We start from the raw sequence: 14,258 nt of genomic DNA, 5'->3' as shown, positions 1-14,258 counted from the left end.
TCTGCTGCATTTATATCCCTTAATAGCTTTACCTGATAGATTAGTTAACTCGTGAGTGATCAGCTCCGAGAAAAAAGACTAAAGACGCGTCAACAAAAAGCCCATTTCATATTATCGAAATAGGGTAGAATTTTCAGGATGTCACATTTTATCTCCCTCGTGAGGACCACGCAAGCTAGTAGTCAAGAATTCGTAGAAAATCTCTTCATGAGATCATTGAAAGCATAATGATAAATCAATAAATCAAAATACTTCTATTTTTGTAAATTTTCACTTTTTGATGGCTAGTTGCTTAGATTGTCTAAAATGAATCAATGATTGTGCATTTGAAACAAGAACAAGAGTAAGAGCAAGAATGTTTGGAAGTGCCGCAATCTCTCTACCAACCCGTCCAGGCAAAACCCGACAATTGACAATCTCCGCCAAGGTCATTTTTTTCTCTTTAGTTCATATTGAAAACACTAACACATGAAATTAGTATAAAAGCAATCGGTCCTATTTGTCTTGGTGGACGTTACAAATGAGAGAGCTCTTGGGTTTTCTTTTAAAATATTCATGTTAAGACTTCGGATCAGATTTTTAATTATTTTGGTCTATTTGTCATGATAATTAGGGTTATGATAATTGTTAATTTGACCCGTGAGACAACAGGTTATTTTTCGATTATTTTAATCATTTATTTTGTTGATAGCTTAGATTTAATATTTATTCAATAATTACTTATCTTTTAAAAAAAACTAAAAAAATCAAAAAATCAAAATTCTGCATGAGCATATAGATTTAGTAAATCAGACATGTAAGTTTAGTAAATTAGAATTTTCTTAGGATTACATTTTTAGGATTGCATTTTTTAGAAATAAGTTAGGGTTGGACCTAAATAATTTTTTGAAATAGGGTTTTAGATAATGTTCACACATTTTAATTATCTCATTTTTCCAAAAAAAGTAGTTTTCTAAGATAGGATATGGTTTAAGTCAAATTAATCCCTATAATAAATTAGAAAATTATCCCATTTTAGATAGATTAACTAGGGTTTTCATAAATTCTGAATTTCAATAAAAAAAATGCAAAAATATTATGTGCATGTTAATTAGTTTGCATAATAGGCCCATTTAATTAGACTTTGCATATTAATAAGAGTAAGTCATTATGTTAAAAAATGCATTTTCATAAAAGAATTCTGATTTAAAAAAAAACCCAAAAAAAATTGCTTGTTTCGTGTGATGTAATTTATTTATTGAATGTTTGAGCATCCGTGTGGTCACTTTTTGCATGATAGTAATTTAGATTAAAATAAATCAACTGCCTGCAAAAAACATTTTTGAAAATTAAAAAGAAATGGTACCGAAGGGCATTAGAGAAGTCTAGTGTAATCAAGTCCCCGTACCCTTAGTCTCTGGTTCGTAGAAGTGAAATAATCTTTGGTTCGTAGAAGTAATATAATTCTCCTATTATTTCACTTAGGTGTCTAATCCACCTATCGTAAACCGATTAGTGGTGACTCATAATTAATAATCTTTTGCATGTTAAATACTTGAACCTTAAGTCGTGAATTGGTATGGGTTTGGGAGAGCCCGAGCTAAGTTTTAAAAACTTACTAGTCCATTAACCTAGCTTTAGGTGACGCACCCAAATTTTAGGTCGCGACAAAAGTAATTGGAAGGAAGGAAGGAAGGATAATATGTTTCCATCGACATTAGCATCAAGAATGCCTGGAAGTTCATTTGCTTTATAGTGAAAACTCCGTAAGGGAACACCCCGAAACACCCCGAAATAATTGCTTTACCGCATAAACTTCGTCCCTTGCTCATTCTGAGCCATCTTATCTTAGTCTCCAATGCAAATTTTGGGAAGTAATTTTCCCTCAATTTTAGAAATTGGGGGTGGGGTTTTTCGAAGAACATAAGCAATTTTGCTCCAATGGGGGAAACACATGTAATAATAATTTTGCTGACTTTGTTTTGATGGTAAGTCACATCAGACAACTTATATTTAAATATCATCACGTTAGAATTTCCCGTCATGAAAATTGCCGATTGAAGTGATAGATTTTCTTATTAAAGCGGCACTCAAGTAATTGAAAAAAAAAATTATGGCTTCCTCACAAAGTCCTTAGATCAAATATCATTTAGAGTAAGATTGACCAATAGGCCCAACTGTTACACATCTAATATGGACCAATAGAAGTAGTGGAACATAATATACCTAAGATCAACAAGCATTGATAATGACTTGGCACAGACATTTCATGGGCAAAGAAAGGAAAATGATACGATCGATATGGATGGCTACGTTGTTAGATAAGGAGAGGCCTCATTGTCATGGACGGAGCCTAAATTTATGCGAGGGCGAGGGCGTACGTGGCGAGGGCGGACGCACAATGGGAGTGACCCTTAGGTTCCGTGACTCCACTACTTTCCTCCACTTATTCCTGAAATCAATGTAGGAATCAAGGCCAATTGCCCCCTTGAGTTTGAACCCACCACCTAAAGCTTTCATTGGGGATCCTGTCTTGTCTTCTTCGCTTCCACCTTGATTGCACAATTTAGAGAAGGCTTAGAGTGAGTTTATGATGATTCCAACTGGAGAACGATTCCTATGTTTAGTATATACTTAAGGTGAACTTTCTCGCCATAAGGAAAGAAGAAGAAGAATCATCATGATGATGATGATATATATTACCGGGGGCATTGGGAACATGCTAAGTAGGAAGCAAAGAGGCATTCATTTGCGAAGGCAATAAGTCCAGCATGATGAGCAAATATGCTGCCACTGCTATGACCACCCACTTTCTCTCAATGCTCTTCTTCGTCATCAATGTTCTCAGACAATGCAAAATCCCAATGCAATCACACTACGAGAGCGTCAATCACGAGCAATGGATCATAGGCAAAGTCCAGAAGTAAAGGGACTAGACAACTTGAATAAATAATGTAGTGAGATTCTTCAGTCTCGCTAAGACTAAATGGCTTTGTGGAATTTATGGTGTGATCCCAGTCAATGGCCCCGATTTTCTACATTCCAACATTGAATCTATCTCCCCTGTGATGACCACGCTAGCTGAGTGGATGGCTTGTAGAATGGGTTGAGATTGTTTATAATGTTAGACTTGACAGGTCTAAATGCGAATGATATGTATGAAATGAATATAAATATTTCAACCGACAGGTGAGCTTTATTATAATGTGTCTGGGCCATCAAGCGTTCCATCAAATCAAACTTTGTTGAAAATTCAAGCAATTAACCCATCGAATAATGGGCCATCAACTTTCACATTACCAAACTAAGCACATACATTGTTGATTTGATCAAAATACAGCCCACAGATCATTTGAAGTCGACTCTTTTCTCCAACTTAATGTTAAAAAAGACAAGCGTTTAAAAAATCATTTTGACTTTTGCTGACCAAACTCGGTGGATGATATGTCATGGTGGCCATAGACTTTGGCAACGACAAGGTTCCCCGAATAATGAATCAGGTGGATCGGACATTTTTTGGCTCGTTCCAACATAAAAAAAAAATGAGTCGTTTCTATAATGTGCTTATGTATGTATGTGTATATATACATATAAAGCCAATCTAACAACTATGTAACTGGACTCAAAGTTGGATTCAAGTTTGAAGAATTTGAATTTTATGTTCGCAGAACGTCAAATTCATATTTGTTCTAAATACATATCGTGTCAACTTGGATTTGTACGCAGCGTCAAACCAATTTTGAAGCGGGATTCTGCAACTTTTTCCAGCGTCTCTTCGAGCCTCTACCAGGTACATAGAATAATCCCCCTGTGCAGCTTTTGCATGGTTGAAATGTGAAGGCGGTATATAAGATTTTGAAAGCTTTCTCAAAAGCCATAACATCTGGACGAGGAGCGGAAGGCATTTTGGGGTTAGCCCTTCATATGTCCGAGTAAGCACGTTGGACCGTGATAGAAATTTTGGCAGTTATGTTAAAAGGTTATCGCAGATCCATCTGTGATGATTTTTAGTGGGAGCAAGATCTTTTGTACATCAAATTCCAACCCCGAAGTCTGCAGCTAGGATTCTTGTGCATTTATTCCAATTTTATTTAAATCCACTCGTGCCAAGTACGAGAGGGCGGTGATTTTATTCGATTTATCGCTAAAATCTATCCTAAGCATGCAATACTATCTGTACCAAGGCACGTCCGTGCTAGTTATGAGCATGGGCAACCACTCGTGGACGCTAGATCCATCCATCTCGTGACATCCGTCTCGTGAGGAAATGACCAAGATTCTCTACTTGGTAATCAAATCCGTTGTACATGTAAGCTTCTTTCTTTATGGAATATCTTTGGTTCAATCAAGTGAACCGATGAACTCCATGTTGTGGATAGTCGCGTCACTGGGCCATTCACAATCAAGTGTTCACTGACTTGTGCAGATTTTACATTTAGCTCCTCTGATCCATATCTGACATTCTCAAGTGTGCTGGTTTTGAGAGTTGTTGCATAATGTATTTGAAAGGAGTAACATTAATTTGCAATACCATGGGAAAATTTCGCTTGCTACTTGATGACAGAGTGGCAGAATGGTGGAAATCATCTTGGCACATTGAATCTTATGCCGAGTATTAAAGGAAAAAAGAGAGATGGCATGACATATTCACATTACGTCAGGTGTAACCATTCGCCCCGACGGTACCCATGAAAGTCTAAGTGGTGCGAAAAAGCTCATAGTTTCCTGACACTTCAAATAACGAAAGCACAACTCATGCTGGGATCCCTTTGTTTCCAAATTGGATGAGCACCAAAGAGGCTTGCTGAAAGTGGCCCCAAGCGTGAGGTGGCAAAGGCTTTTAGAGCCGTTTCCTGGCCATTGCCGTGAGTGCTCTTGTTTATCTTCCGTTCAGCAACCCGCTGAAGACTCGGTCATTCCCTCCAAGTGATTCTTCCCACTCCATCGAGGACGTTAAAATGTGAGAGTTCATGAACAATTTCTTTAATTTCCGGTCTGTTGATAGCATCATCATTCAGACATCGCCAGGCCAAATCCGCCATCTGTGAGGCAAACACAAAATAGCAGAAGCATTGGTTTATTCTTTGTTTTTTCAGGCTTGGTGGCGGGAACACCGGATTAACCCTTCACTTCGTGTCCCGTTACCTTATCAATTGTAGGTTTTTTGTTCAGTTAAAATGTTCGCATAGAATAGTTTCATATCGAAGAAATGTTACTCGTTTGGTGTTCTAAGATACAGCAATCGGTGCATATGGATGGACCTGTCCTGATACGGTCGACATGCTGATCACTTTAGAACTCATCACATGGATATGAAACATAATAAATCAAGCATACAGGTGCAATTTCACTTACCTTAAAAACCTCCTCAAAGGGGTAACTCTTTCTCAAGTCACAATCTATGATTGCTTCCAAAGCATTTTGTGGTTTTTGGCCTTCGAAAATTGTTATCATCTGAGAAAGGCAAATTAAGCGGTGAATCCTGAGATGGGATGTTAGCAACAATTTCATGCAAATAGTTTCCTTGAATGGAAACCGATTCTGACTAAGGATATATGCGCTTTATGTTTCATTTCATGCGCTAATGGCATTTTTTATCCTTACAGTCTACAGTAATGAGGAGATTCAGTGATTGTATGTTGCACGTCATGTTTGAAAATTGGAAAGTGCACGTGCGCTCGCCTGTGAAAGCTGCGTAAAAAACCAGTTAAGATCGCAAAATGCTGACTTACGGTTGACACTAGGGTCCTAAAATTATTTGGGTCCCTATCATCACGAGCGAGTGCGCACTGGCCAGTGACTATTTCTGCTAAAACCACTCCAAAATCATATACATCTCCTTTCGATGTCAAACGCAGCTTGCGGAAGGACCTGCGGGGAAGCAGTAAGCTACAAAGTCGAGTCTGAGATGAAATGTATGGTGTCCAAAAAATTTTGCGCCATCGGTGAGCATGTTTTCTCTGTTTCCCTTGTCATAGAAAAAGAGCAAAGCACCTACTCAGGTGGAATATAACCAGGTGTGCCGAGTACACGCATTGCAAATACTTCTTGTTCATTGGATCGTTCCACCAGTCTTGCGAGTCCAAAATCAGCCACCTGCCGACACAGCAAATCAACATCAGTCTAGGAGTTAAATATCCTAGCAACTTAAGGCGAAGGCAGAAAGCCTGGAAGGGAACTTCATACGAAACTTCCATCAAACTCACGTCACTGAGAAGTGAGTGCTCAAACCAGTTATCCATTCCCTTTGCTCTGAGCCCCTGGTCAAGTAAAATGTTACTTGTCTTGATGTCACGATGCACATAACGTGCCTTGGTATGATCATGAATGTACCCAATTCCTCTTGCAGCATCAAGTGCTATATTTGCTCTTGCTGTCCGTCCAGGAGAGAGGTCGGTGACCTGCAGGAAATAGCAATTGAGTACCTTCAACAATTTTTCTTTAAGTAGAAAAAGGAGGTAGATTTATTATTATTGTAACCTTTCAGCAAAGGATCATGAAGATGTTCGTTTAGTGAGCCATTTGGAACATACTCATATACCAAGTATAAATGCTTGTCACTGGTTGAATATTCAAGAAGCTCCACCTACAGAGCTAGAGAGATCAGTGAGATAGCATCATATCCCTTCACTCTCTCTTGATTACCAATTTGCATGAGAGATCTAAATCATTACCAAACTTTTATTTTTATTTTTTGGCCAGTAGATACTTACCACATTAAGGCGATGTATTTTGCACAAAACTTTAAGCTCAGCAAAGAACTACTTCAACTGGCTGGATTTCATCTTCTTAACAGCAACTTCCTGAAATTGAGACAAGGCATGTGGGATCTCTTTAGGATCTACTCCAGCGTTCCAGGACCCGAAGTAGTAGGATTGATTCTCATAATAATAAAAGTGAAATATATTGAAATTTTTTGCGAAAATTGTCGAATCCAAAAAAAAAAATGTTCGATAGCAAGTTGATCGGTTAATTCAATAATAAATGGTAATTAGCACTCGATTTAATTGGTACCATCCAACCGAATCCAAATAGGAAAGCAGATCATTGTTCTGGATTGAGCTCCACGAAAAAAAGTGGAGAAAAAGTAAAAGCCTGACATGTGTATCATACCCGGTTCCCTAAAATGCTATAATACACACTCCCATACCCTCCCTCTCCAATTCTCCGAGCATCATCAAAGTCTTTTGTAGCCTCGTACATATCCTCCAAGCTATACATAACTGGTTTATCTGATTCAAATTTCACATCTGGGACAAGAATAATAGCTTCATGTAAGTGTATCAGATACTATGCATGCCTTCACTTGCCTTTTCTTAGATAAACTCATGAAAGTTCATCATTTACTTGTCAGAGAAATAAAAATCAAAGTGGCTCTCTGAGGAAAGACAATTCTTTCAGTTTCTTCAGCTTGTATATGAGCTCATACTTTTCTGTTTAATTCAAAATTTTATCTCTATGCCATATCATGTCCCGTATATCTCACTTGAACTCAGGCCATTGTGAGAAAATTCCCAATTTTTAATTCACTTAACTGACCTTCAAAGTCCTTTTTGTGGAAGAGTTGTTTCAGTGGGGTAGTCTTCTGGGCATTTGAGCTCTTAGTTGTCGCCTCAGGATCTACTTGTCCAACGTTGCCCCTTCTGTGTCTCCTTTGATATAACAAAATCAGCACGCTCATCGATGCTAAAGTTACCACTGACAGGATCATTGCTATCTTAATCCACTTCTTCATTTTTCCTAACACATGATAACAAACTGTAAGTGGATGTAAGATATTTGGATGAAAAAAATGTCTGACACTACTCATGATTCCATTTATGTCTACTGTATATTGTCCCTGACTTGATCTCAATTTATTTCAGTCTTAACTTATCTACGATCATTCTGTAAATGAAAATTTTAGGCCTTGCAATCTTATAATGATAGCAGAAGATCACTCTTAAACATAAAGAGAGAGTTCAGCTTACGTTGCTTGTGACCTTGAGTTGCTCTATTTTCCATAGGTATATACGGCACCCACCCGACATCTATGTAACTAGGATCCTGAGTCAACTTCGGGTTTAGTTTCTCAACCTCACTCAAATTTGAGGACAGCAGATGGGCAATCTGTGATAGAGTGTCATGCTCTCGAACCGTGTAAGTCACGATTTCTTGAGATCCTTCTTCCACACAACCTCACAAGAGATGCATAATTACCATATTTCCAGCATTAAATACGTCCTCACCAGTGACATTATAAACTTATCCACTGTAGAAATCATTGTAGACTCTGGCAAATGAATCATCTGGTTTTACTTTGTAAGAAGTATCATAGGAGTATCTGTTGGTGCCATTCAGGTATGTACAAGTGCATGGCACAGATACCAGATAATCTTGCTCTGCCCCGTGGATTATCGGTTTGATTTCTGACACGTTGACCGAGTAGAGAGACGCTATTTCTTCTACGTGACGTCCTCCAGAGATATGGTACAAGTAAGAATTGCATGATTGCAGTGCTTCAGAACATGGGAAAGGGCGCATGAGACTTGTCCTGCTGAACACACTAAGGGAGAGAGCACTTCTGGAGATAAAAATCAGCGAGACAAGAGACAGGAAGAATTTGCTGATAAAACGAGCCTTCTTTGATGAAGAACCAATTGGCAAATAAGGGCAGAAGTCCACCACAAGTGCCATAACTTGGCACGCCGGGACACTTAGGTGCCATAACTTCAAAACGGTACACTTAAGTGCCACTTTTTTTTCGAGTGGGACACTTAAGTGCCACCTCCGGCGACCCTTGCCGGAAATCCTACGTGGCAATATTTTATTATAATTTTTTGCCTACGTGGCTCGCCGGAGCTCCAAATCAGCATAAAAATTAAAAAAAAAAAGAAAATTTTAAAAATTTTAAAAATAAGAAATTTTAAAAAATTAAAAAAAAAAAAAAGGGGGAGGTCGAACGGGTAGGCGAGGGCTGAGCCCTCGTCACCGCCGCCTCCCCAGCCGTCGCCGGGAAGGGCCGGCGACGGAGGGGGGAGGGTCGGCCGGGGTCGCCGGCCCCCGGCCGACCGACGGCGAGGGCTGCGAGCCCTCGCCGGATCGCGGCGAGGGCCGCGACCCTCGCCCCAGATCTGGGCGAGGGCTCGCGGGCCCTCGCCGCCGGTCGGCCGGCCTCGCCGGTCCCTGGCCAGGGCCCGGCAACCCCGGCCGACCCTCCCCACTCCGTCGCCGGCCCTTCCGGCGGCGGCGGCGGGCGAGCCCTCGCCCGCGGCGAGGGCCGCGACCGGCCCACGCCCAAGATCCGGCGAGGGCTCGCGGGCCCTCGCCGGCTCCCCCGCCGCCGGGGAAGGGCCGGCGACGGAGTGGGGAGGGTCGGCCGGCGGCGAGGGCCCGCGAGCCCTCGCCCGGATCTGGGGGCGGGTCGCGGCCCTCGCCGCGATCCGGCGAGGGCTCGCGGCCCTCGCCGTCGGTCGGCCGGGGCCGGCGACCCCGGCCGACCCTCCCCCTTCGTCGCCGGCCCTTCCGGCGACGGCGGGAGGCGGCGGCGGCGATGGCTCAGCCCTCGGTCGCCCGTTCGACCTCCCCCCCCTTTTTTTTAATTTTCTTAATTTTTTAAAACTTTTAATTTTTTCTTAATTTTTAAATTTTTCTTAATTTTTCTTAATTTTTTTAATTTTTCTCTTTTTTTTTTTTTTTTTTTGAATACTTTATAATTTAATTAATTTTTATTTTATTATTTACACGTAGACACAAAATGGCGTCGTTTTTGCGTTTTCTCCGCCACGTCAGCGTGCAAAACGACGCCGTTTTGGACTAAACTCGCCGGAAAATTGCCACGTCAGCCATTTGGCCGGATTTTTGCCGGAGTGGCACTTAAGTGTCCCATTTTACTCCGGTGATGGCACTTAAGTGTCCCGGCGTGCCAAGTTATGGCACTCCAGGTGTCCCGCACTCGCAAATAAGCGAAATGCACCTTTGAGCCTAGAGCTGTCTTTTGCTTTGTATCTTGTTGCTCTGATGATGACTGACGAGAACATAGGGTACTGTAATTATGACCAATCCTTTTAAACCTGTTGAAATATATATAAAAGAATATTCAGCTGCGCCTTTAGCCGAGATCCTTGTCTTTTCCACCGGGTCGGTATCTTTCTGATCTTATTAAATCTGTACGCGACAGGTGCATGTTCTCTCTTATTAGCAATAGAACAAACTGCTACATGTGTTTAAAGAAAGTTTTGAAGAAGGGACGTACCCTTTAGTTTAAGTTCTTTTCAGGCATATTGTGGAAGGCCAAGGATGTCAAGGAGTGAGTTTGAGCACAAAAGTCCATCTTCTTCATACTAATTAGTCAGAATTGGCAGTGATTTGATATTATGGAATGTGATTAGGTGGTGCAAAAACGGAGGTGGAGGTCTAGTTCTGCTAAGTACTGGCACCATTTCCCTATATTACTAAGAACAATCTGAGGTAGCGGCAAGCACTCCGTTCCATTAACATCTCTTTCATATAGATCACATTTTTGCGATGATGATTTATGTATTAACATAAAAGATTTCATCATATGTGTCTTCATTGCTATGTCTTTTAGCAGTGTGGAAGCTAGACGCGTCTTGGTGTTCATGGAAGTATGTGGGCGAAATGAGACTTTCTCAGCCTATTTTATTGACACAAATTGCTGACAAGGGCACGTAATCTTTGTTGGAGAAATCCTCGTGAAGAATTTTGAAGTTGACAAAACGTTTCCATCAGTCTAGTCTGAAGGTCTGCAGACTCTGTTAGTTAAAGTCTGAAGACTTCCGGACAGCCAGACTCAAGACTCAAAGTCTATCCTCATTGACAGTCTCTAATCCGTTGAAGAAAGGTTATCCAGAACTGGATGTTTTGTTCAGGATTTAACCTTATCATCTGGAGAAGATCTCGTGGCTGAAGAAGACGTATCAGAATCCTTTGATTGATCAAGTTTGATTCAATGACTAAAGATTCGATGATTGTCTAAATATTATTAGAAGATTCTACTTATGGAAACCAAGATCCTGATTGTATGGGCGAACAGGATTGATGGGCTATCAACACGTTCCTTTAATAGCTCGAACAATCTTCCTAATTGATTCCGTCCAACGGGTAGATTGGAGGAATTCCTTTGGTAAGTGCCAACGGGTATGATGGCATAAAGGAGTATATAAGGAAGACGTTCTTAGTTGTTCGTGGAGTGCGCGATAGAAGAATTCCAAAGTCGAAGCTCCTATTTGTTTAGATAAATCCTTTGAGCGAATACTTGTATACAAAAGAGAGTCTATATTTGTGAGAGACCTTGAGGAGGTGTGGTAGAACATCTACACTGTGGAATCAAGGCAAAGCTGTGCTGTAACTTCTCTTTTGATTATAGTGAAATCCAGCCGGTGGGCTGTCAGTGCGGAAGAGTGGACGTAGGCTTGGATTAAGCCGAACCACTATAAATCCTGTGTTCAAATTTCTCTCTCTCTACCTTGATCGTATTTCAATTTGTTAAGAATTGCTTCCATATATCGATAAATTGTTTGTGCGCCTATTCACCCCCCTCTAGGTGTTTATACTAGCAATATCAATTGGTATGAGAGCCTGTGTACTTACTTTATTTGAAGTGTTTTATTTCATAGTAAAAGATCCATGGCTAGTATGCTAGCACCAGGGCTGATGGAAGGACAAAGCAATACCAGACCACCCTACTTTGATGGAAAGGATTACAACATCTGGAAGAACAAGATGAAAGCTTTCCTACGATCAAAGGATCCTCTGGAATGGGACGTTGTAGAAAAAGGAATTACTCCTACCACTGCATCAGTCTCTGAAAGAGGAAAAGAAACTGAAGAATCCATCGGAATGTCTCAAGAAGAAATAACCAAGAGACAAACACTCGATGCAAAAGCAATTTACTCCTTATATTGTGCTTTATCACCAACTGAATATAATAGAATATCTTCTTGTGGTACAACAAAAGAAGTTTGGGACAGATTGCATATCACCTATGAAGGAACAGATCGAATGAAGGAAACAAGAATCAACATTCTTCTCGGTCAATACGAAGCCTTCAGAATGAAACTAGGAGAATCGATATCTGATATGTTTAGTCGTTTTACAGATATTGTGAATGGTCTTGAAAATCAAGGTCAACTAACTTCTGATCCCATGAAGGTAAACAAGCTACTACGTGGACTCTCCAGGGATTGGAATCACATAAAGACTTCGATAAGAGAGACGCGGAGAATTATGCCTCTATCTGTTGACGAGCTAATTGGAACTCTTCAATCCTATGAAGTGGAAAGGATCAATGAAGATGAAGATCCAAAAGGTAAGAAATCCATTGCACTAAAATCAAATGATGATTCTGATGATACAGATTACAAGAAGATGATATGGACGATGAGGAGCTTGCTCTCATGATAAGAAGATTCAGAAAACTAAACAGAAAGGAAGAAGGTTCAACTCAAAGAAACAAGGCTTTCAAAGACAGCAGACCAAGTCTGTTGATGATGAGGAACCAAATAAAGATGTAGTCTGCTTTGAATGCAAGAAAAAGGGACACATCAGACCCAATTGTCCTCTTCTGAAGAAGAAGAAAGGAAAAACTGAAAAATTTCGAAAAGCTCTCAAAGCTGAAACCTGGAGTGATACTGAGTGTGAAGAAAGTGATAATGAATATGCCAATCTATGCCTGATGGCACAATCGGACTCAGACTCTGGATCAGACTTAGACAGTGAATTTGAGGCAAGTAATTTTAAAATTCATGTCAAAGTTTCTAAATATATTGATGAACTATGCTTTAGTCTTAAGACTTCTCTCAAAAGAATTTCCAAACTGAAAAAAGAAAACTCAGCCTTAAAACAAAAGGAAAATGTTTTAGCAAAAAGAGTTAAAAGTCTAGACTTGTCTGTTTCCAATCTTAAAGAAAATGAAGAAAATCTTTTAAAAGAAAATGCTTTTTAAAAACAGACTTATCAAATATATCAAAGAAATTTTCTATAGGGTCTAAAAAACTTGAGAAAATTCTTTCAGCACAAAGACCTTACTTCAATAAGTCTGGTCTAGGTATGACAGAAGAAACAATTCCCTTGATTGATTTTCCTAAAGTAAAAGAAAGAATTAAGAAAAGGCTTTCGAGTGAGGTTTACAAAAATCACTTCAAGAAAGTTTTTGTTAAACCTGTAGGAAGAAATGCTCTCAGATGTTCTAAGTGCAATAGTCTGGATCATTTTGAAAAAGAGTGTCCTATGTTATGGAAACCTGTTAAGAAAGTATGGGCTAATACTGTTTATCTTACTAACACCAAAGGACCCAAGAAAATTTGGGTACCAAAGAAAGCTTGAGACTTTATTTTAAATGCAGGTCTCCGTCAAGAAACAGGTAAAGTGGTATCTTGATAGCGGATGCTCAAGACACATGACAGGAGACTCAAATTGCTTTATAAAGCTTGCTAAAGTAAATGGTGGAAAAGTTTCATTTGGAGGAAACAGCAAAGGAAGTATTGTGGGATTTGGAACCGTAAAAATTGGAACTCTCACAATAAGTAATGTTTCCTTAGTAGAAGGACTCAATTACAATCTTCTCAGCATTAGTCAATTGTGTGATACTGATTTCAAGATCTTCTTTCAAGAAGGAACATGTTTAGGAATCAGTAAAGACTCTACTCAGTCTTTCATGGGTCGAAGACATGGAAATATCTATCTTCTGGATGTGAAACAAAATGAATCGCAATGTCTTATCTCAATTCAAGACGAAGCAAGCTTATGGCACAAAAAGCTTGGTCATGTCAACATGAAGCAATTAGCCAAAATCTCATCAAAGCAGCTTGTTCGAGGTCTACCAAAATTACCATACCAAAAGACTGATTCATGCACTCCATGTATTTTGGGAAAGCAGGTAAGAAATTCTTTTAAGCCAATAAATCATGTCTCTACTAATCATGTTCTACAGTTGCTGCATATGGATCTCTTCGGACCAACCATAACTCAGAGTATTGGGGGTAAGAAGTATTGCCTAGTAATTGTTGATGATTACTCCCGTTTTACTTGGGTATATTTCCTTTCAAGTAAGTCCGAAACCTTTTCGTATTTTGAAAAATTTGCTAAAAAGGTTCAACATGAAAAAGGTTGTGTTATCTCTAGTATAAGAACAGATCATGGAGGTGAATTTGAAAATCAAGATTTTACAAAATTCTGTGATGAATCTGGCTTTAAGCATGTGTTCTCGTCTCCATATACTCCTCAAAGCAAAATGGAGTTGTGGAAAGAAAGAACAGATCTCTTCAAGAAATGGCTAG

The 14,258-nt window shown here is 39.8% G+C and overlaps 1 pseudogene; it reads right to left on the bottom strand.

The window, feature by feature from the left end:
* Positions 1–4,858: 4,858 nt before the first annotated feature.
* On the bottom strand, positions 4,859–8,655 carry LOC104434252 (annotated as a pseudogene).
* Between the last annotated feature and the right edge of the window lie 5,603 nt (positions 8,656–14,258).

Source organism: Eucalyptus grandis, chromosome 2 (assembly GCF_016545825.1).
Source record: "Eucalyptus grandis isolate ANBG69807.140 chromosome 2, ASM1654582v1, whole genome shotgun sequence".
NCBI lineage: Eukaryota > Viridiplantae > Streptophyta > Magnoliopsida > Myrtales > Myrtaceae > Eucalyptus > Eucalyptus grandis.
This window is presented reverse-complemented; position numbering and strand designations above follow the sequence as displayed.